This window comes from Bactrocera tryoni, chromosome 4 (assembly GCF_016617805.1).
Source record: "Bactrocera tryoni isolate S06 chromosome 4, CSIRO_BtryS06_freeze2, whole genome shotgun sequence".
Taxonomy (NCBI): Eukaryota; Metazoa; Arthropoda; class Insecta; order Diptera; family Tephritidae; genus Bactrocera; species Bactrocera tryoni.
The window spans coordinates 734,414-757,120 of record NC_052502.1 but is presented as its reverse complement, the minus strand read 5'-3'; the positions used below and the strand labels follow the sequence as shown (position 1 = coordinate 757,120).

At 35.7% G+C, this 22,707-nt stretch overlaps 1 long non-coding RNA gene across 1 annotated transcript in view; it reads left to right on the top strand.

Annotated features, from left to right (window-relative positions):
- Window positions 1-22,208, top strand: part of LOC120774711 — a 29,014-nt gene extending 6,806 nt beyond the window's left edge. Inside the window, exons 2-3 of the long non-coding RNA XR_005705259.1 lie at window positions 10,787-10,926; window positions 21,853-22,208. This is a non-coding gene — a long non-coding RNA (uncharacterized LOC120774711). The remainder of the gene's footprint in view (window positions 1-10,786; window positions 10,927-21,852) is intronic.
- Window positions 22,209-22,707: the final 499 nt, after the last annotated feature.

Genomic DNA, 22,707 nt, shown 5'->3' with positions numbered 1-22,707 from the left:
GTCAGTTGAATGGTGGTTACAATAAAATCCAATATCTACAATTAAAATCAAAACTTATGAAGAAATTGTTAAAATGCTGCTAGGAACAGGAAGAGGACGTTATGTTCTTTGCTGGAAAATATCTTTTGTTGCTTGAAAATACTTCCGTCTTAGGAATCTATGTTTCTATTCTGAACCACTTCAATAACATGTGTATAGAGCCAAGCTCAGCGTTTCCAACACTCTCGGTTACTAAAATTTGGTATAAATGGTTTAAAAATTCACCACATAAAATCTGTGAAGTGCATATCAATCCACACTTGAGTCAAGAAAAAGTGATGTATGTCTTGTAGATTTGAGAGTCTCAGTTCACAATTCCTTACCTTCAAATTTTACTTCGTATTGATGAAAAAGTGACGTACAAACTGCACCATAGTATATGTAAAATGGTAAGAGTTCGGTATTTCTATCATTGCTGCCATGTTGGTTCAGTGGCTGCTTTCTTGTTAGGTGTCATCTAGTAGTCGACATTTAATGGCATATGTGCATTGGATTTATGTCAAGTACGCAGTGCGAACGAAAGCTGCCAGTTCGAGATTTGAGAAGTCTAAAAAAGTAATTTAGTTTTTCGTTGTGAACTTAATTATCTCACAGATAATGAAATTAATCAAATAAATTTTCTTAAGTTTTTTAACGCTTCTCTTCAGCTTAAAGAACGCATAAAATATATATTTATAACGAAGAAACTAAGAGGGTAGTAGCATATGCCGAAACATGAACAAACTCGTTGAAAAAATGTTAGAGAAGATAGACAGGGACGTTGATAAACTTAATTCACAACTGAGCATACATTTTTACGGAAAGTTAAGATAATTTCATGATGACTGCTGTCAACAAAAGATGCTGAGCAGCCTCTATCGCAATCATAGATTTTTTGCGTGATAACTAGGGATCTTTTTAAGAAACCGAAGCTATATAGAACTAACTAAAGAGATTGAAGAAAAAAGGAAACAAACATATATAAGTATGCAAAATATTGTAATTTGGAGACAAATTTAGTTTCTCTCATAATCGAATAATTAAATGTAATTAATCATGCGACTCCCAGGACAAGGTCGTGGAACCGTTTGAAACTTTTATTTGTCTTTTTAATTACACCAATACATACGTGACAAAGAATAAGTATTAGATGGCATACACACATATGTGTATGCTTGAACTCTCACCAAACAGTGAAATATTTTGCCCTCTTCCCAAACATATTTATGTAGGTATGCTAGACATATATGTTTGTGGTTACATAGTTTAAAACTCTCAAGTGAGCTGTGAATATTAAGTTTTGCTCTCAACAGACGCCCAACAACAGCATTCTTATCCCAGATATTTGTAGTACATATGTATGTATATAGTTGGTTGTGTGCTCTTCATTTGTTGAAAGTACCAAAAGCGTTGCTGCGGATGTTGTCCCACATACGCTCATGATTTAATGTGGATAGTAAAATTTCCTAAATTACGGCTTATGTGGTTAAGCAGACATACTTGTATGTACAGCTTAAATGTGGCAACGCCCGACAATTGCCTCGATAGAAAGGTGGTGTGACGCCCTTTCGTGTCAACAAGTAACGGAATGGTCTGTCAAATAAAATACAAAGAAAACACATATTAAAAGATGTTCGTTTGTCCAAATGTCAGCTATAAGCGCGTATATCGGGAATAATGCAAATATATTGATATATAAAAATGTTACACCAGCATTAGTTGTTAATACGTTTACTAGCAAACCAGAAGTTCTTATTCGTAAACTTAAATGGGTATTCTAGTCAAAAGGTCCGCATTTCGAACGTTGTTTGGCAATTGATAAAAGCGTAGTGTGGCAACTGCATAGAAAAAAGTTAAAATTATACGTGAACGAGTACCGGTCCAATTGCCATGCCACTTAAACGGTTATATCTTCGGATTAATTTGAAAAATCCTTACAGATATATATTTTTTATTACTTTCTTACCGGGTGCAATTGTGTGTTTTGTTCGTAAGAGTAATGATTATATGCGTTGATGCACTTACGCATTTGTCAACACGATGATAACAACACAACGAACACAGCAAAATGAGCTAAGTAGACTTTTCTGTACGAGAGTTGTTATTATTTCGCTTGGGTGGCCAACAATGCCGCTTAAACAAGCTCACACATTTTCCACCACACAATGGAGTGTTCTGTGCATGTCTCACTCCTTGAGACATATGTACATATATTCAAATATATAATATATATGTAGGAGTGACATAATAACAACATTATAATTACGCTAAAATGCAGCCCTACATACTTAACGCACGCAACTAAAACTTGACGAAACTAGGACGGGACGCTGACTCGACCGAAGACAAACGGACAGTTGCTATTCAATTTTCAATAAAGACACATCGAATTACTAGAATCCTACATATATTTCCATTGTTTAGGGGGAGTGTACCTCTTAAGCCACTTCACTACTTGTGCTCTCAAGGGTTGCCTCTTTTCTTGTCTTTTTTCTTTTGAGTTGTTCTCTTTAGAAAATTTTCGTGGTTTTATTGTGGTTTGCTTGTATAAGCTTTATCACTTCTTGTAAAGAAATATATATGTATAAGTAAAAGTTCGTGAGTATCAATTTTTAGATTTAATTTGTTTATTTGTAAAGATAACAATTTCGCTGAAACTCCGCTTTGCCTTTAATGTAATTTTTAATTGCTTCCCTTCCTAAGCTTTTTAACTTTGAGTTTGGTCATAACATGTACTTAGTTTTCAGAATACGAAAAAAAATAAATAAAAGTTTATAGAAAATTGTATGTGTGGATATTAAGACACTTGCACAAAATTATTTTTCAAATAACTTGTGCTGACCTAATACCTAAGAAAATGTCCTCAGCGAAGATATGTAATTTAAGCAGTAGTTCCTGACATAATAAAAAGCGATAAATATGCCTTAAAGGAAATATTTATTTATATAACATATGGGACCACCGTAAATCCTTTGAATATATTTTTGCTTGGTTTTCGCATTCGCATATATCAAGTGCTTTGTACCACGTCGGAAATACATATTCCCAGTCGGAAATATATATGTATATTCCCCAGTGGGTGTTCAATTTCTGAAAGAAACATTTCTAGTTGTGTTTCGTAAAAAAAAATTCAGTTTCATTGTCCTCTCCCCAAAGGCCACATAAATCGCATTGTTATTTTAAAATCTTACAGAAAGTTGACTGTAAATCGGGCTAACTTCAACCAAAAGTCAGCACCGCAAGCGTTTGGGTGCGCTTGTAAGACATGTAAATGTACATATTGTGTGACCCATGGCGTATGAGCAACATAATTTAACCAGTACGCGAGACTTTGCTAAGATAGTATTGAAAGCAGTGTTTGAACTAAAACTGGTGAAAAACTGTATTTGCACTGAAGCAAACTTTGCATGTAACTTTTGATTCAGTAAATGGGCTCCAAACTACAAAGTGAATACTTTACAAAAGGAAATAGAATTCCCTTTCAAAACTCGCTATCACTCTCAGGTTTTTAAAAATGAACCTTTTAAACTGTATTCCTAGTTTATTGGAGGGAAACCACTTTACCAGAAATTCGATAGATATGACGGTACCTAAACTTTAGTAAAGCACTCATTACTTGCATGAGAGTTTAAATTAAAATGTGCCTTGGTTTGCTTGCAAAATTTAGTTTATTTTCGTAAAGAAAACTTCAGAATATATAAATTTACATTTGGAGGTGTTTTACGGTATAAATCCTTAGCCGTTTCGAGTGAAATCATGAACAGAAATGTCATTGTGTGTGGTGCTATCTTGGGTAGTGATATCCTCAGTCTTATGGTCGTGCATGGTGTGATTGGGAGTGTGAGGTCTGGTGTATTTGATCTAAATATTCACCACATATCTCTATTTTTTGCAACTAGAATACATTCAATAAGTATTAAAAATGCAGATCTATTTGCATTCCACAGACACTATTCCTTCATGCACAAATACATCAATATCACAGGTTGACCCTGCTAATATTGCACAACATATTTTCCAAGCATATTTATGGCTTCTTCACAATCGCAAATGTAAGCAAAATCGCTGTCTATTTGAATCGGGTGATTTATTTTAGAGCGGTGAACTGCTAAGGTCATGTAGAAAGTTGGCATGTGTAGCCCGAACCACATGTGTCGGGTCAAGGGAAGTGGAAATATAGTCCTCCTTTGTAGGTTTGAATAAGTAATAAAAGGCTACGGAAGCAGCAACTATTGAAATCTAACACAATGTTGGCAATGTGTGGGTGAGGTAGTGTGGTTGTGTGGTTGTTGGTGAAATTGCGCAGGGCAAAAATGCGTTTAAAATTTTAATTGCGGTGGCTTATAAATGCCCACTGCGGTTATTATTACAAGGAGTTGCAAGAGTTTAAGCAATTGCATATTTAAATTATATTTAAACTTGTTCTATTACTCAACTATACGGTTTTTAGAACAGCAATTATAATTTAAGCTGTACAACTTTTTATAAAAAAATTTTTTTATGAATGAAAACTTCTATCTGAAATGTTCCAATACAAGACTTGGGTTTTGTTTATGATAAAAATCCCTCAACATGTATTAAAAATACGCCTTTTGGCAGTACTGGTCAAGTTTTCCACAGCTGTTTGGAAATCACGCTAATCTGGCAGGACAAAAGTTGTCAAAAACGTATTTACCGTTAGCCACGTTGTGTAAACTAACCATGCGATTCTGTACTGTGATACAGTCTCAAGTCTCTAAATTTGAGATTTTAAGTTAGAGACAATTTTTGAGACTTGAGACGATTTTGCTGTTCTGTAAGTGACAGTCACAAAATCTATTACATTTCATTATTCAGAGATGATTTTAAACTTGAATGAAAACAAATATATCGATAACATATATTAAATTTTCTATAACATAGTCAAAAAACATAATTATCAATAAAAATATAAATATATTTTGACTTTGTTTCATAATATTTACGAAATTTATGTAAAATTGGTTTATTTTTAAACTTTTCGTGTTTGAGTTGCTTACAAAATAACGACAATCGATTAATATCTATGACGATCTCTATTCAGTAGATATACTCAAAATGACAGACAAGAGTTCTTTTTGGCTTTGTAACCTGCTAACCAGGTCTCAAATTTGAGGCAATATTTTGAGACTAACATTAGAGACTGTTTAGTCAATAGTAACTAGTCACAAATTGAGATTTTACCTCAAAATGTCTCAAATAGACACTAGAGACTGGTTACAGAATCCCGCCATAAAATAGTGTGTAGATTTTGTCATTTCTGCCTAAGTTTTGCACGCACTGAATTATTGAATATAGGCGATCATTTACCAAAAAAGGGCTTTTTCGACGTCGTTGCGTACGGTGCACTTCGTTACATTTGCTGCGGATGTAGTAATGCACTATGATTTAACTGCTTTACTCCCTATCATAAATATATACTTTCTCAGTAGAAAAGCTACAACATTTTCTAAATAAAAATATTATATATTATTATAATTCAAAATGGTTTTTCAACATGAGATATTCTTATAGAGACTTATATATAAAACCTTATTGGAATAATGTGTCCCAGGATAACGAAAGGACATAGTATACATTTGGGGGAAGGCTAAGATCACTTACTACAAAACATTGCTTTTGATATAAGCTAATTTCGGTGTAGGAATGAGCATAACTGACTTTAATTTCTGTGAATTTTCTCGGTAAGCCGGGGAAGCCGACAGCCGCTCTCCTACGTCATCAAAATCTCATCTCTAATAGTGCAGTTTCACAGATTTCTACTACTTAAATAATAATTACACACCGAATAGCAAGAACAAGTACGAACAGCCGCAGTGAGCGTTGCCCGTGTCTGTCCCTGTGTAAGAACAAAGGAGAAGCCTCTGCTCAGTTAACTCTGTGGTCGTCTGTAATTTCGGATACAGGCAAAACGTCATCCCATTTCTTATGATGTTAGTATCAACCTAAAGCTCTGTATTTTTGCGGTTTTCGGTAACAACGTACTCCTTTGATATTTAAGATAGTTGAATGAATTACATAGAGCGTTCCTAAGTAGACAGGAACATTTTGTATCTAGCCCCCCCTGGTGGGCCATCTATATGTCGACCGATGCGTTAGAATTTGCTATCTTTATCGATTGTCCAGTGAGAATTTCATGACATTTCATTGATTGGAAGTGAAGTTATTTTAGGTGTCAGTATGTTTGTGTTATCGGTGCGAAAATGAGCTTCGAACAAAGAGCCAACCTTACATTTTGTTTTAAAATTGGTAAAACTTTTACCGAAATCTTTCAATTGATGAAACAAGTTTATGGCGATGATTGCCTACCCCGTAGCAGAGTGTACGAGTGGTTTCAACGTTTTCAAAGTGGTCGTGAGGACATTAAATGACGATCAACATGTGAGCCTATCAAAATCCATGATCACCGGAAATTCCATCGAAACTGTGCGTAAATTCATCAGAAATCAGCCGAAATCATTATTGAAATTCATGGAAATGGAATTGAACATCTCCAAAACATCGATTTATCGCATTTTGACCGAACAATTGGGCTTACGAAAGGTGTATGCTCGGTTTGTTCAGCACAAATTGACTGAAGACCAAAAATTACTCAGAATCCAACATTCGAAAGACGATTATTTGACCATAAATCACATTTTAACCATTAACCACTCCCCGTATTTACCTGATATGGCACCGAGTGACTACTTCCTTTTCGGAAAAATGCATTTGCGCATGAAAGGAAAGCATTGTGCAGACGTAGAGGCCATTCAAGAGGCTTGCACCAGCATACTGGCGGCCATACCGGCCAACGAGCTAAGACACTCGTTCGACATGCTTTCGGACCGTACAAAAAGCTGTATTGAATCAGAAGCAGACTATCTTGAATAAAATAAATTGATTTTGCCAAAAAAACCATTTGTTCTGTTTTTCTATTAAAGTCCTGTTTACTTTGGAAAGCACCTTGTACATACATATTTGTTTGTCAAAAAAGTCTTGCGGTATTTTCGCTAGTTGGCGCTGAAAGCGCGTAGTTCTAGTTTTTTTGGAAAACTCATTTCACGCGCTAACATGTGTTTGATTGATTGTCGTTTCTTTTAAGTCGTTCGTGAGTTATAGCGTCGCAAACATGGAGCATGAGTCATCAAAAATGCATTTCAATTTCAATAAAAAAAAAAATTCAATAAAAATACCGCAAGACTTTTTTAACAACCCATTATATACAAATATGTTAATCTCTTAATTCGTTTATTCAGAGCACAGGTACAACTCATTTCATGAGCAATGAAATTTTAAGGCAAAGTATCAAAATCTTCGAAAGTTCTAACAAGCTCTAACAAGTAAAGCTAAATGTGTCGCTTTCCCCCACAACACCCACCATAACAGTGTAGAGTGCTTAACAACTGATAAAGTGTAGCCAAGGAAATTCTTTATTATTTACTACAAACGGTTTTATATTATTTGCAATTATTCTCAATTTTATTTAACTCGTACTTATACTTAAGTGCCGAAAACGCGAAATTTCGTTGCTGTAATTTCCTGCTTCTTTGCTGCCAACGTCTTGTTATGCCGAGCCTTGAGTTACATAGCAACGTTGAGCTTTTTACTGGCTTCGCGTAAGTTTCAAATAAATTAAATTACTTCACACTTCAAACAGAGCGGAGATGCCTACCAATGCCAAAGTGTTGAGCAACCTTAAGTGGTTTTGATGGCCAACCGGAGTACCTCCTCTGGACGCAAGACCTAACTTTTCATCAATACATTGCATTCTTTTTTGTCAAAATTCTACTAGCCTTATCAGAACTTACACCTTTTCCTCTCTTCTTTGATAACCTAGATGTGAGGCAACGAATTTGAAGTAAGCCAAGCGTCTTAGTAAAGTGCAAAATGTCCCGTGACTAATATACAAGGACGAAAGCATTAACTTTTTTGTATTTATCAACATTACTACAGCTATTAACATCACTCGCCGGCATCACACTGGCTATTAATCACATCGTCTACGAAAATAAACTTTCCAACCATCGTGTGCCTCTCCACTAACTTCGTGCTTAGAAAAACTGCGAAACAAATTACCTGAAACACTTCGGAAACAAACAGCGCTGTGGCATTTAATTTCTCGATTTGTATTCATTAAAAAGTATGGCACCAGAAGTCGTGAGAAGCGTAAAGTCTCCTCTAAAGTGGCCACTTTGTACGAGGCTTCTATTATTTCTTGCTTAAATATTTACCTTTCGTGGTTGTAGTTCGCCACAATTCGTATTCGAAACGACAAGCAATTAAGATGCATATCTAAAATTAAAATCACTAAGAGCACCGCTTCAGAGACTAATGACAGCCGCTGAGGTCCGCCCAGGACAGAATCATAAACAAAGTGTGACAAAATTGAGTTGAGAGAGTGGGTGTGGTTCAACGAAGCAGAAGTTGAATACATATATTTATAGTAATTATTTGTGTGCACGATTGTGTGGGAAGCAAATTTATTAGCTGCGTGTTCCAAATGTTTCGAAAATACATACGACCACACAGATGTGTTGTATTTGCACCAGACTTCCCTTTAAAATATTCGCTCTTGTTTTTAAATTGCATCCTTTATATCTCCTGTGTGTTCGTGAATGTAAGTGTATTGCTGCAATTTATGACAAGCTCAGAACTTATTTTGGTTTGGTTTCAAAACCACAAGGCAGCAAACCAATTTCCAGAGATTTCATAGACTACCAAATAGCTGCTGAACTTTCACAGATATATATATAGTATACCCTAATTTCTTAAACTGAGGTATTTCCCCAACTTGCTTAATGAATAATTTATCTGAGGTCTATATATATCTAACACTGTAATAAATAATGAAAATGGTTTCAGATAAATTTATGTACATCAACGTTTCATATGCCTAATTTTTTTTTGCTAAATGAATATTATAGCACTTACCACTCCCACATCTACCACATAATTCGATAACACTTTTTCCGTTGGTATTTGGACATAAAGTTAAAAGCTGTCTGCCTTCATGTAGCTAACTCACAGCAAGATTTATCTCATTAAGCTAATTTCGGTGGACTCGGCTGTCAGATATTTTACCTTAACAACAACAGTGTTGGATTTAATTAGGCGATTAATAGTTTGCTCTACTAATTTCCTTCCACTTTCACAATGTGAGTAGGCAGCCCTTACTTCACGGTATCTGCAGCGTGTGAACACCCGCTATCATTAAAGTGATTATACAGAAGTGAGTTCATCCATCTCCTCCTTTGGTGCTTTACAAATGTGATGCAATTCACAGCTGCTAATTTGCCACAGTACAAGCTTTGCATTCATCACCGAGCTGGTCTTAAATGAGCTTAATCGATTCTTGTCCTTAATGTATTGTTTAGCGTATGAGAACGTTCAAAAATTTGAGTTGGAATATCATAGTTTCTCACCAAACTAAGTACGATTTTTGCATGCATTTTTCTTGCAATAAAATAAATTATAAGCGTAAGCTAAAAAATTATCAATGTCTAGACTAGCCTTATTGTAAAGCCCTAATTTTCCCACATTCACTTTAAAAAACAATAAAGGAAACAATCCCCTTAGTCGCTTATATCAACTGCTGACCTCCACATGCACACACACATAATGTTCTGCGACAACTTTTCTGAACAAATCAAATTTCCAAATCGATATCCTCCTGCCAACACATTGCAGTCCTTTGTTGCCCAGTAAAGTATCACAGGTGAGCAAATAGAAATTCCTCTGCAAATAATGTGTTGTTAGTGATTTTCCGTTTCAAGAGCACCGTTATCGGGCTAACCTTATTGGCAAAGTAAATCCAATGACGGTGTAGTTGGGGCGGACACATTCAACTTGAAACACAATAACAACGGGCAACGGTGCATGTGACGTACCGACTACCGCACACACCTACACTTTTACGAAGCAAGGGATATGAGAAATTGGTTAGAGGAAGTTGACAACAGAAAGCAAAAAAGATAGCAAAAGTGATAAAAGCAATCATAAACATAATCTACCAACAATGAGTAGAAAACACCCGTTATATAACCGTTTTACTTCAGGAATAGCAATGACAATGCAAACCTGGTACAATCTACACTGTAGTTTGCGGTGCGCTTCCTCTAAGTACCGTAAAAAACGCTACAAATGTGTAACAAATCGCTGACAAAAGAATGCCGCCCAAAAAACACCGACTGAAGCAAATAAGACATCAATACCACGAACAAATGTGCGCTAAGTCATCGCAAATGTGCGTTAAGTCAACGCAGCCCCTCGTTTCCTCTCCTTCACACTGCTCCTTGGCTCAAGGTGGTGCCCTCAGGAATATTCGAGAAGTCGTCGATCGCACCGCCATCACATTTTGATAATTCTGCTTATCGTTGCCGTCATTCTTCCATTCCCTCCTCAGCTTCCGTTTACGTTAACCAGGTTACCAATGACAGGTTGAAGTGGCGCTTCCTATTTATTTTACAAGCTGCACACTGCTTTTATGGAAATGAGCAGCACGCGCTTAACTTCTCCCCTTCAGAATGACACACCACAATTGATAAATGCGGGCGGCCCTCAACACAAATACTTTACACAACCGAACCAAAACAAACACCACCGTAAAACGGAGTACAACTTTTATCATTTTTACATAGAAGATATTTTGTGTTTTGGCTTATTTCAACCTTCCACCAAACCAAATAAAAAAACCTGATTTTATTTCGGCTTTTTTCGTGCATTTTTCTAACAATTTATTTTGACTTACTCTTTCTTTCTCTATTTGCAGTTTTCACAGCTGGCCCGCATGAGAAACGCCTTCTTCACGCCCTGCTTGACAACTACAACAGACTGGAGCGACCCGTCGTCAATGAATCCGATCCACTGCAGCTGAGCTTCAGGCTGGCGCTAATGCAAATCATCGATGTGGTGAGTTTTGTTTGTCTTTCACTCTTCTTTTTTGGAAGTAAGTAGGTGTTACCACACTCTCCCATATATTAATCAGAAGTTTAATGTGGAAATTACCTTTTAATACGCCCTGAGGTATGTTACACTAAAATCAGCATACGAGAAAACAAAGGTTATTACGCGGGTATAGTGCCCAAAAGACGTTACTTATCCTTCGATTAGCTTAAAAACATATACAATTATTTTATGTAAGTGGTATCCAGACATATCATCATGCTTTCGTATATGTAAAAACTTTATAATTCGAATTTAATTATAATGTGTTTTATTGTATAAAAATATTATAATTTGAAAATTACTACTATTTGCGCACTTTTCAATTATGCAACCATATGCACATTGGTAATAATATTTGCCACATTTATATACTTGTAAACCAAAGAGGGCTCTGCAGCTTTATGAGGTAATGTTAAAGTGCATAATAGAATGAAGCAACGTATTTATTGTATTTATTTCATCAGCAAAGACGACAAATATCATTTCACAAAAAAAAGATTAACTAACCTCGAGTCCTTCAATTGTTCCAACTTTCTAATTTCGGCCATGAACGTGGCCTAGGCCTAGAGTTTGCATGATCTCTGCACCTTTTGCGCTTCTTCGCAATTATCTTGGAAACGCAAACAACTCAGTGAGTATTCACGTCGGCACTGCCATGACTGCTATCTAATAAAAGCGCTAATTAAAATAATATGAAAGAAATTTTTTAGTAAGAAAATGTTAAAAAATGAAAATAAATAACGCAGAAAAAGCACGCTCTATATGGAGAATGCACAACAATATTAACTAATGTTAGGCATTTGAAAATGCAAACTTCTATGAGCACTGTAACGGAAATGAAACGGAAAGGCGAAACTGCTAATAGTAATTTCGCCAAAGCAGTGCAGTAGCAAGCAAAGGTCGGATAATAAAACACAAAGCTGGCGTAAGTCATTTAGGTAGTCATTTAATTCTGACTTGAGTTGAGACGCTGGCGCAAGTATAATTAGAAGAAAATGCCATTTCAGTACTTCGTGGCGCTACAAATTTAGGTTTACCGGCTCAGCCACTAGCCAATTCCCAGCAAACCGATAGACAAGCCAAGTGACAATTGCTTAAACACTTCCCGAGGACCAAAAAAGTTTCACATGCAAGCTCTAGCATTATTTTAAATTTTATTTAAGACGTTCAAGGCTTTGTATCCACATAAACGCACGCTTTAATTGTGCTCCTTCTTCCATTTTTCCGTTGATAACCATCAATTGTCAATAACTCGCTGTGGTTGCGAACTGCATGACCTAGCTTTCCTAATCATATAAATATATATATTCTGTGCCCAAAAAATAAGGTGACATTGTATTTATTTTGAAAATTCTTTATTTATTCTTCCAAATCAATTTCATCCCCTTCAAAGTAATCCCCTCCCGATGCAATGCACTTATGCCAACGGATTTGCCAATCTTCGAAACACTGGTTGTAGTCACTTTCCGGGACGGCCTTCAGTTCCGTCTTCGCTGCGGCTTGAATCTCCTCTATCGTATAAAAACGGTGTCCCCGGAGCGGTCTTTTGAGCTTGGTGAACAGCCAGAAGTCGCAAGGCGCCAGATCAGGTGAATACGGTGGTTACGGAACCATATGGGTTGAGTTTTTGGCGAAATGATCACGAATTACGAGGACAGTATGGGATGGTGCATTATCGTGGTGTAAAAACCAAGAATTGTCTTTCCACCATTCCGGTCTTTTTAGGCGGACAGCGTTACGCAAACGACGCATAACGTTCAAATAATATTCCTTGTTGACTGTTTGACCGGTTGAAAGGAATTCATAATGCACAACACCGCGACAATCGAAGAAAACAGTCAACATGACCTTGACTTTTGAGCGACTTTGGCGGGATTTTTTTGGTCTCGGCTCTCTTTTGGCACTATATTCGCTCGACTGATCGCTTGTTTCGGGGTCGTAAGCATAGGTCCAAGTCTCATCGCCAGTTATAATGCGTTTCATGACACCCTGGTAGTCGGAAAGCATCGTTTCACACACTTCAACGCGACGCCTTTTTTCCATAAAATTCAATGTTTTCGGTACCAGTCGAGATTTGACGCGCTTGAGGCCCAAATCATCCTTCAAAATGGTATTGGCTGAGCCTTTCGATATGCCAACTTCATCAGCAAGGTCTCTAATTGTTAATCGACGGTTTTTTAAAACCAAATTTTGATTTGTTGAACGTGAGCTTCGTCGGTTGAAGTTGATGGTCGCCCTGGACGCTCTTCGTCTCACTCACTATACCACTTGTAAACATTTTTTTATACTCTCGCAACAAAGTTGCTAATAGTTTTGTTCACATAACGGTTGTTTGTAAGTCCTGAAACTAAAAGAGTCAGATGTAGGGTTATATATACCAAACTGATCAGGGTGACGAGTAGAGTTGAAATCCGGATGTCTGTCTGTCCGTGCAAGCTGTAACTTGAGTAAAAATTGAGATATCATGATGAAACTTGGTACACGTATTCCTTGGCTCCATAAGAAGGTTATGTTCGAAGGTGGGCAAACGGCCCACTGCCACGCTCACAAAATGGCGAAAACCGAAAACATATAAAGTGTCATAACTAAGCCGTAAATAAAGATATTAAAGTGAAAATCAGCACAAAAGATCGCATTAGGAAGGGGCATATTGGAAATAATTAAGGAGGTGTTTCCTGCGTAATTCAATTTTTTCAGGCAGATATCCATTTTGATAATGTCTACTAAATATCAAATTTTAACCTGTTTTCTTGGCTTAGTATTTCATTTTAAAATGATATAGATATAATACAATTATAAAATTTACATAAATGTATTCTACTGTGTACTTTTCCATTCTTTGTTTTTCTTATTGGTGTAGTTGGAAAACGCCTGGAATTTGTATGACAAGTTTTTTAACACTTTTTCATTTGTGCTTCACTGTCGACTTGCTCATTACTTTTGCTATGCAACTCTGCTCATTAAGAACGTTCTGCTCTATATATAAAGCCGAGAAATGACAAAAAAACAATGAACAGAAAGTTCAAAAACAGAAAGAGGAATGCAAAAAGAAGAATTTAATTTGATTTCCAGCGTCAGCCACCACAATTCAAATGAGATTTTTATTCAGCACACATAAATTACTGCAAGCAAAACTCAGGCCGTGGAATGCCAAGAACAGAATCTCCGCGCCAACTTTCATGTAATTTATTAGCGAAAGGAAGAGAAAATGGCAACAAAAAACACACAAATGAATCCCTTTTAAATATGCGCAGTTGCACGGTAATGTCGCTTCATCTTTTTTTTTTTTTGGTTAGGGGACACGCTTGCTTTCGCCCGTGCTCCTTAGTTGATTTTTTGACTTAACTTGCATGACTTGCAACATTCAACGAAATCTGAAACATCAGCATCAACAAAAATAACATAAATGGTAACTTTGATGGCGGTGTTAGACGAAGCAACGGGTCATGTGTGTAACTTCCGAATGTGTTGAGTTTTGCAAAGTACAATTACTAAAGCTTATGGCAAGGGTTCTTTTAAACTCAATACTCCTTTCTTATTTTTTTTATCCGCTAACATATTTAGCACACATTTAAGCACTAACACGTTCATATACCTTTCGTTCGGATAATCTACAATTATTCAAATTTCACGTCGTCGTCAGTTCAATTACCAATTATGGATATATTATTGTTTTATTTGCAAGTAGTTCCTCGGCTAGTAACTTTTGAAAAATTAACAAGGTCGGAGAATTTATGAATTTAAAATGGATATTTTCATCAAAAGAATAATATGTGAGAAGCTGATACTCTTGTGTGAAGAATATAAAATAGATGCAAAAGCAAAAAATTTTCTCACAAATTTGAGAAATGAATTTTTGTTTCAGTGCTAAAAAAACGTCGTAATAAGACAAATAAAGTCGGAGGACGTAAAATGAAAATAGTTAAAATATGAAATTAAAATAATTGTAATTTGAAGAAAATAAAGTACGTAAAGTACTATATATGTATGTATAGAAATAAAGAAAAGATGAAAAGGTTGTTCACCGTTATATGCGTCGCCCCACATGCGACATAATCTACAATACAAAAATGCTATTTCATTGAAAACGACTTTAATTTCGAAATTAGAAGCAACACATAAGTATTAGTTTTGTAAATGTTCGAAAGGCACATGGGAAGCGATATGAGTGCGAACGTATGTATATATATACATATATACGTATATATGTGCCCAAAAAAAAAAGGTGACATTTGAATTTAAACTGCGCGCGTCGAAGGATTTGGAGAATTATTTAGGTTGTAGTACTGTCAGTCACATTTATGTCAAATTTCATGTAAAAATATTCATTAGTGTTTGAGATACGTGTCATTTTGTGAGCTGCTAAAAGTGAGTTTTTCGTTTTTTGCGATGTCGAAATTTGTTGAGCAAAGAATTTGCGTTAAATTTGGTTTACGGAAGCAATTTTCTGCTGCAGACACGTTGAGGATGAGGCTATGTTTAAACAAGTAAGGAAGGGCTAAGTTCGGGTGTCACCGAACATTTTATACTCTCGCATGATAAAGTGATAATCGAGATTTCATTATCCGTCATTTACATATTTTTTTATTTTGCTGTAAAATAATTAGATTAGTAGTTCCTGAGATATGGTTTTTGGTCCATAAGTGGGCGACGCCACGCACATTTTCAATTTTTAAAAAAAGCCTCGGTGCAGCTTCCTTCTGCCATTTCCTCCGTAAAATTTAGTGTTTCTGACGTTTTTTGTTAGTCGGTTTAGTGATTTTCAAAATAACCTTTGTATGGGAAGTAGGCGTGGTTATATTATACGATTTCTTCCATTTTTGAACTGTATACGGAAATTCCTGAAGAAAACGACTCTATAGAGTTTGGCTGACATAGCTATAGTATTTTCCGAGATATGTACAAAAAACTTAGTAGGGGGCGGGGCCACGCCCACTTTTCCAAAAAAATTACGTCCCTTGTTTTTTTGTCATTTCTCGGCTTTATATATAGAGCAGAACGTTCTTAATGAGCAGAGTTGCATAGCAAAAGTAATGAGCAAGTCGACAGTGAAGCACAAATGAAAAAGTGTTGAAAAACTTGTCATACAAGTTCCAGGCGTTTTCCAACTACACCAATAAGAAAAACAAAGAATGGAAGAGTACACAGTAAAATAAATTTATATAAATTTTATTATTGTATTACATATATCTATATCATTTTAAAATGAAATACTAAGCCAAGAAAACAGGTTAAAATTTGATATTTAGTAGACATTATCAAAATGGATATCTGCCTGAAAAAATTGAATTACGCAGGAAACACCTCCTTAATTATTTCCAAACTATTTGTATATGCTCGAACTAATAAATAGAAAATCTCCGTTGCCCGTTTACGTGGCGCTCTCTTAGAAATACTTGAAAATGTCGCGACTCCAGCAATATTCACAATGATAATATGTGGGCGGTTGTCATACTTACATACATATATGTATATATAATTCACGTCAAAATATTCATTAGTATTTGAGATACGCGTCGTTTTGTGAGGCACTAAAAGTGAATTCTTCGATTTTTACTATGTCTGAATTTATTGAAAAAAGAAGTGTGATAACGCACCATCTCATACTGCATTGGTTATTCGTGATCACTTCGCCACATTTTCAACTACTATCGTGCCGCAACCACCGCATTCCCCTGATTTACCTTCGTGTAACTTTTGGCTATTCAGCAAATTCACATGACCACTCCGAGAACACCGTTTTGACTCAGTAGAGAATATAAAAGCTGAATCGAAGAAAACTCTGAGGATTTTTCCAAGATTACTTTGAAGGAGATGAAATGGACAAAATTCACCTTTCAATTCGATCACAGTAGTGTATATCCAAAACGAAATTCGTGCAGCACAAATATTGCAGGAACTCCTATCGATAGTGTGAAATTGGTTCGAAATGTCGGCGGTGAGCGCTGTGATGTTCAATTCGGTTCTTGAACATATGATGGCTTTGAGGTGAGCTTTCACACAATTTAGAAGTAACTATTCATTTAATTACCCCAAATTAATTTGATAGCCTTTAATTTAGAATAATAAAAACAATCAAGCAAAAAGTGAAAATCTTTCGACAGAGTCTCGGTAGCGAATGTGGCAAAAGAAAACAAAGCGATTAATTAATTTAACGGCTTTTTAAATTGATCTCGGCAGTCATCAATTTAACTTGTCGTTTTGTGGCTTTTTTTGCTGTAATTGAAGCGGTTTCTACTTTTGTCCAGTAATAATGGTTGCTATTGCAACTGCCATTATAACTGTGTCGTCATTATGAACGATGACATAAGATTCATGTCAATTCGAAGAGGAAAATGCAAAGTGAAAATGAAAGTTTTTATCTTCATTATATCATATTTACTATTGAGTTAACTTTTCTATATCAGCCTAATTTCATATAATTGAACAATAAATATATAGTTTACAATATAGTGCGCTTTGAAAATCATTTTCTTCAAACTGAGGTGAATTTTCCTCCTCAATATTCTTCAAATATCCTTAATGTGCAATTTTGCTTTTCAACTACGAGAAGTAAATACAGTTTTTTCAAAACAAATTTTTGGCGCTTAGAAAATAAAAACGACGACAATCGTCCAAACTTAAGCCTCCGCCTATTTTCCCTTATGTGTGAGTTTGAATCAATCCAAATAAGTTCTTTACTACAGAAACTCAAAAGTTTTTAAGCGCAAAGGGAAGGCGGGAATGGCTGTACTGCTAAGAGTTGCTTAGTGATGACAAAGGGTCATGTGGCCACATATTTACATATGTTCTTCAGCAGAAAAGCCCACTCAAAGACAGTTCACTTTACGAAATCGAGATTTACTCAGTCACTAAAACCCTTCACTGCGACACTCGGGAACAGAACGCGAATTATGGCGAATATTCGCCAGCCAATCGCATTCAAATGGCTTGAAATGGTGGAGAGTAGAGCTAAAAAGTTGTCTTCGTTGTTGCAAGTATTGGCTGCAAGTTGGTAATTTGCGAATACAACTTTAGTAAGCTAAGCTTAGTTGGAAATACGCCTTGGCGCCGCCACACGATTATGCAATACGTGAAGCCGCCAACACCGGAGTGCGTAAACTTGCCATAAATATTTGATTTTGGCTGTTCGCTGCAGCCGTGAAACAAATGGGTGTGTAGTCAAAGTTGCTCAAGTTGAAATTTCGATATGTTGCGGTTGCCTCTCGCGTGGCTACTTGCCACATTTGTTAATTTATGTTTTGGCATCAGCATTCTTTCCAGCGCAAACAATTCCATTGTAATATTTCACGTGAAAACTTTTTGTGGTGGAAAACGAAACTGTGGGCGGTCCAGTCTCACTGGGGCGTTCATATATTCCACAAAGTGCAAAATCTCCATATTTATGTAAGTGTGTGTTTATTTATGTATGTTTGTATGTGTTACTGTAACAGAAATAGCAAAGAGCATTTTGCAGAAATTGCATTAGTCCAAATCATAAGTGCAATTTTTTGGCCCGACCATGCAATTTGGCTTCTACCAGCTGATTAATGTGATGTGTGCTTTGGTGACTGTAAAATACGCCCAGTTACAAAAAGCCCTCTGAAGTGACCTTGTTGGTTTGCGAAGTAAATTGGAAATGTTGTTTGGCAAACTTTGAGTTGAGAATTACTATAGTCCCAGTTTTTGGTTTTTAGAAACGATACAATTTCGCATATTGAGTAACTGATTACGCTAGTTATTTCGCCTAACATTTTTGATCAATTCTAGTTGTATAAAACCTACCGAGAGCAAAACAAACCCCTTTTGATCATTAGAAGTTCTGGTGAGAACTTAAGTTTTCGATGAGCTGGAGAGACCGCGAAATATTCAACACTAAATGAGTCCCATAGTACAGCCTAACACTGGCAGGATTACACTTAATAGAGATTCCAAGAAAAAAGAAAATGCGATTGACTAAAACTTAAGCGTATTAGGTGCCGAAATTTTCTGTAGGACCTGTGCCCCTATGAGAAGCATTTAAAAAATAAAATTTCGTTTGATTAAGCAACCTAGGTGTAACCGAATTCTCATTTAAACTGTTTTACAACAATGTGCGCAGCGAAAACCGTGCCTCCTTTTTATATTCGAAACGCTGCAATAATTTTACACTTTAATGCTGTATGAACTTTCATATTATTTTTTTAAATGAGAAGGGTAGCTACTGTAACCACCCTCTCTCACCGAACATTTAAACCGAGCAGCATCCAAAGATAATGTTTAAATAACGGTGAAAAACTTTCAGAAGAATTACAACTTTTCCTTTCGATGGCAGCACATCTCACTGCAGAGTTTGGAATTCGATTGAAGACTGTTCGGACGGCAACAATTTATCTTTCCTTGTGGCTTATTGGAAATTTAAAGATGCAATGAGGCGTTATCAGTTCAGCGAGAAGCACATACTTTACGAAGCAAACTGTCTTTGAAACTTACCAGCACACAGACGCACCGAAAGACGAAGAATTACATCGTCAATGAGAAATTCTGCGGCGATCACAAGAAATTCATGCAAAGAAAGCGAAATTTAAAAATGTATTGAACTTGTTTTTCTAAGTGAAACTATCACATATCAATTTCTCATTTGCATAGAGGCAGCAAATCACAGCCCGAAATATATGAATTTTGAAAAAAAAATAATAATTTACTCGATAATAATTTGAAGCTCGGCGCCTTACGTGACGTAAAAATCCTACAAAATAGTAGACTGAGATTCGGAACATGAAGAGACAACGATTATGGTTGTCACTAAATTATGATAAATATAACATTAAATCCAAATTAACAGCCTCAAATATTGTAGCAGCACTAAAACATGAATGAAAGGCAAGGATAATAGTGCTGAAAGAGTAAGAACGCTTTGAAAAACAGTGAAGCCGTACTGCCAGCTCACGTCGAAATCAGAAAATGAGAACGCCATAAAATTACTTCTGATCAATGTCAATGATACAGCACTTACAACAATCAAACTTCTAGAGCATAGCAAACGCTGGTGGTAGGGCCAAGTGGTAGAACGGCGAGATGTTTCGAAATTAAGGTGGCAGTAGACGCGCTTTGAAATAACTTTGCAGCATATATGTAAACCCAGCAATAAAAAACTTATACTGCGTGGGCGTAGTAATCTTGACCCAAAGAAAACCAAAAGCAACAAAAAGAGAGTCAAGTACAAAGAACTATTACCGTTGGAAAACTTGTAAGAATGTATAGTATATAATGAAAATATTAATGTATGGAGAGAATATAACGAAAATAGAACCACTGAGTGAATACAGGAGCTGAAATTAAATGAAAACTTTTATAATTCTTCATTTTCCTCTCATTTAAAAAAAAAAAACATATGAAAGAACTAAATTTATGAAAATCGCAGAGAGGTTCTACATAAGACTATACCCACTATAATATTTTTTGCAAATAACCAAGATTATTTCAACCATACTTAAACAACTGGGTTTGCAGTTGTCCCGTCTCTAAAGCAAGTAAGCTTGCAGTACTTTTCCCATAGCGGAGGTTAAACAGAGGTTAACATTTCTGATTTATACTTTTTTAGGATGCAAATAACACTTTGACATATCGGGGTGCTTCAAAAAAAAAATTATTTTTTTTTTTTAACTCTTACCCCCTCAAATGTTAGTGATTGACAAAAAAAATCCTCCCACAAGCCGGGCGCAGTAGCTTAACTTTAAGGGGTCGCTATTTTGTTTTTAGGTTCTCATTCATTTAACATAAGAATTTTCGTTTTTCCATTCAAACTAAAATCTCACTAACTAATTTTCATTTCTCAAAAATAACCATCACATAATCAGAAAGTTGACTTTTTAAACTTTAAAAATTCCTGCGCCAAAAAATTTGTTTTGAAGCTCAATAATATATGTGCAACTTCAACGCTGGCATGAGTAAGTGCTCATTTTTTTACTATTTTCTCATTAAAACTATAAAGGAAGTTTATTTTTGGTAACAAATTGTACCTCTATAGAAAGTTCTAAAAATTTAGATAGAATACTTGTGTTTTATTAAAAATGTAATTTCATTCTTAAACTATACTTAGCTTACTTTACTTAGAGCCATTGTGCCGACTCGACCTTTCCCGGCATCAGCGACTCGGCATAACTTAAATAAGCAATATAATGTGTATGCAATACGAACATTTATATATGTACTCATATATACATATATATGAATGTTTGTATATACACGATCGTGGTACCGTATTTTGTTACGCTATTTTGCATGCAACTCGCGTTAATGCATTCGCTTCAATTACATATTCTCACACATAATCACTCACAGCACTCGCAGCTTTGTTTTGTTGTTGATATTGTTTCTTCTAAGCCCATCTCGTTATTTTATCAACATTCAGTAATTTGCAGAATTTATGCAAAGTTTGCGGAAACATTTATATATCTGGTGAGAGAAAAACAACAAATACATTGTTTTTTTACTCCTCTTTCGGAAAGTAAACAAGACACAATGTTTCCTACTAAAACCACAGAGTTAGACTAACAAAAAACTCAAACAGACAAAAATGTAAATATTTGCCACTAAAATATTTAAATAGAGAATACAGCAATGGCATGAGCAAGGTTAGCCAGCACACCAACATACACAAACAGGCCAGAGAGATTGCACGCAAATGTTGCTCATACGGCCTTTCCCACCGCCGGCCAGTATACCAAAAATAAATTGTAAAAGGAATAAATACAGTAAATAAATACAAAAAATATAAGTTAGAGCTAATATGGTTGCCTTAAATAAACTATATAAACTTAATCGGTATTATTTTTAAAAGACAAAGCACTGATTAAATTTATTAGCAACTTGATAAATACGTGTGATTACATATCTTTTAATGTCACTTAACTTCTTATCACTTTGTAGGCAGACGAGCAAGCTGTTCGCTTGGACACCAGGGTAACGCATGGCATATTGAAGATAACCACGAGACCTCAAAAGCTCAAATTAAAGTGCTTGCGTGTCAGCAACATACCACAACAGAAATTTGATTGACATCTTCGAACGAAAAGCGTCGGGCGTAATTTGGGTTTAGTCATCTGGCTATTCTTGAGTTGAGGCGAGGGGCCGGTGTGAAAGAGTAAGTTTATTTCTGGCACCTGGATATGAAGAAGAATAGCAGACACATCTGCAAAGAAATGAAATTCATTAAATTAATTATACCATAAACCTATATGAAACTAAGTGTTAATACTAATAAAAGTGCAATTAGTAAAAGTTTACTTACTTTCATAGAAAACGGAAAATAGAACTCCAGGAAAAATTAAAATGAGATAAACTCCTCAAGAACTTAAAAGTCAAAGCAAGACCTAGGACCCAATGATATTGCTTTGAGCCTCAGGTAAAGAGAAGACATGTGTTTCAAATACCAATTTCGACTGAAAATTTTATTTTATTTACACGCACACATTCATGTAATGACTTTTAGATTGGATTTCATAAAAAAGTTAATAATATAAATCCATGTGAATGTGCATAATAAATTTGAATTACAACGATAGTGATTTCAGAAGTCCTTCTGTCTCTGACCAATACTATGCATAGCCGCGAAGAGATAAAGTTTCACGGCGATCACATAACATGACTGAAAAAATACAATATGTTTGATGGAAAAAAGATAGTCGAGAATTAACTTGACACAATATTTACAATGTAGTTTTTCTATCTACAGCATGCTTTTTCGTAATCTTCTTTTCCCTCCCGTTTGCTCGCAATTTGTGA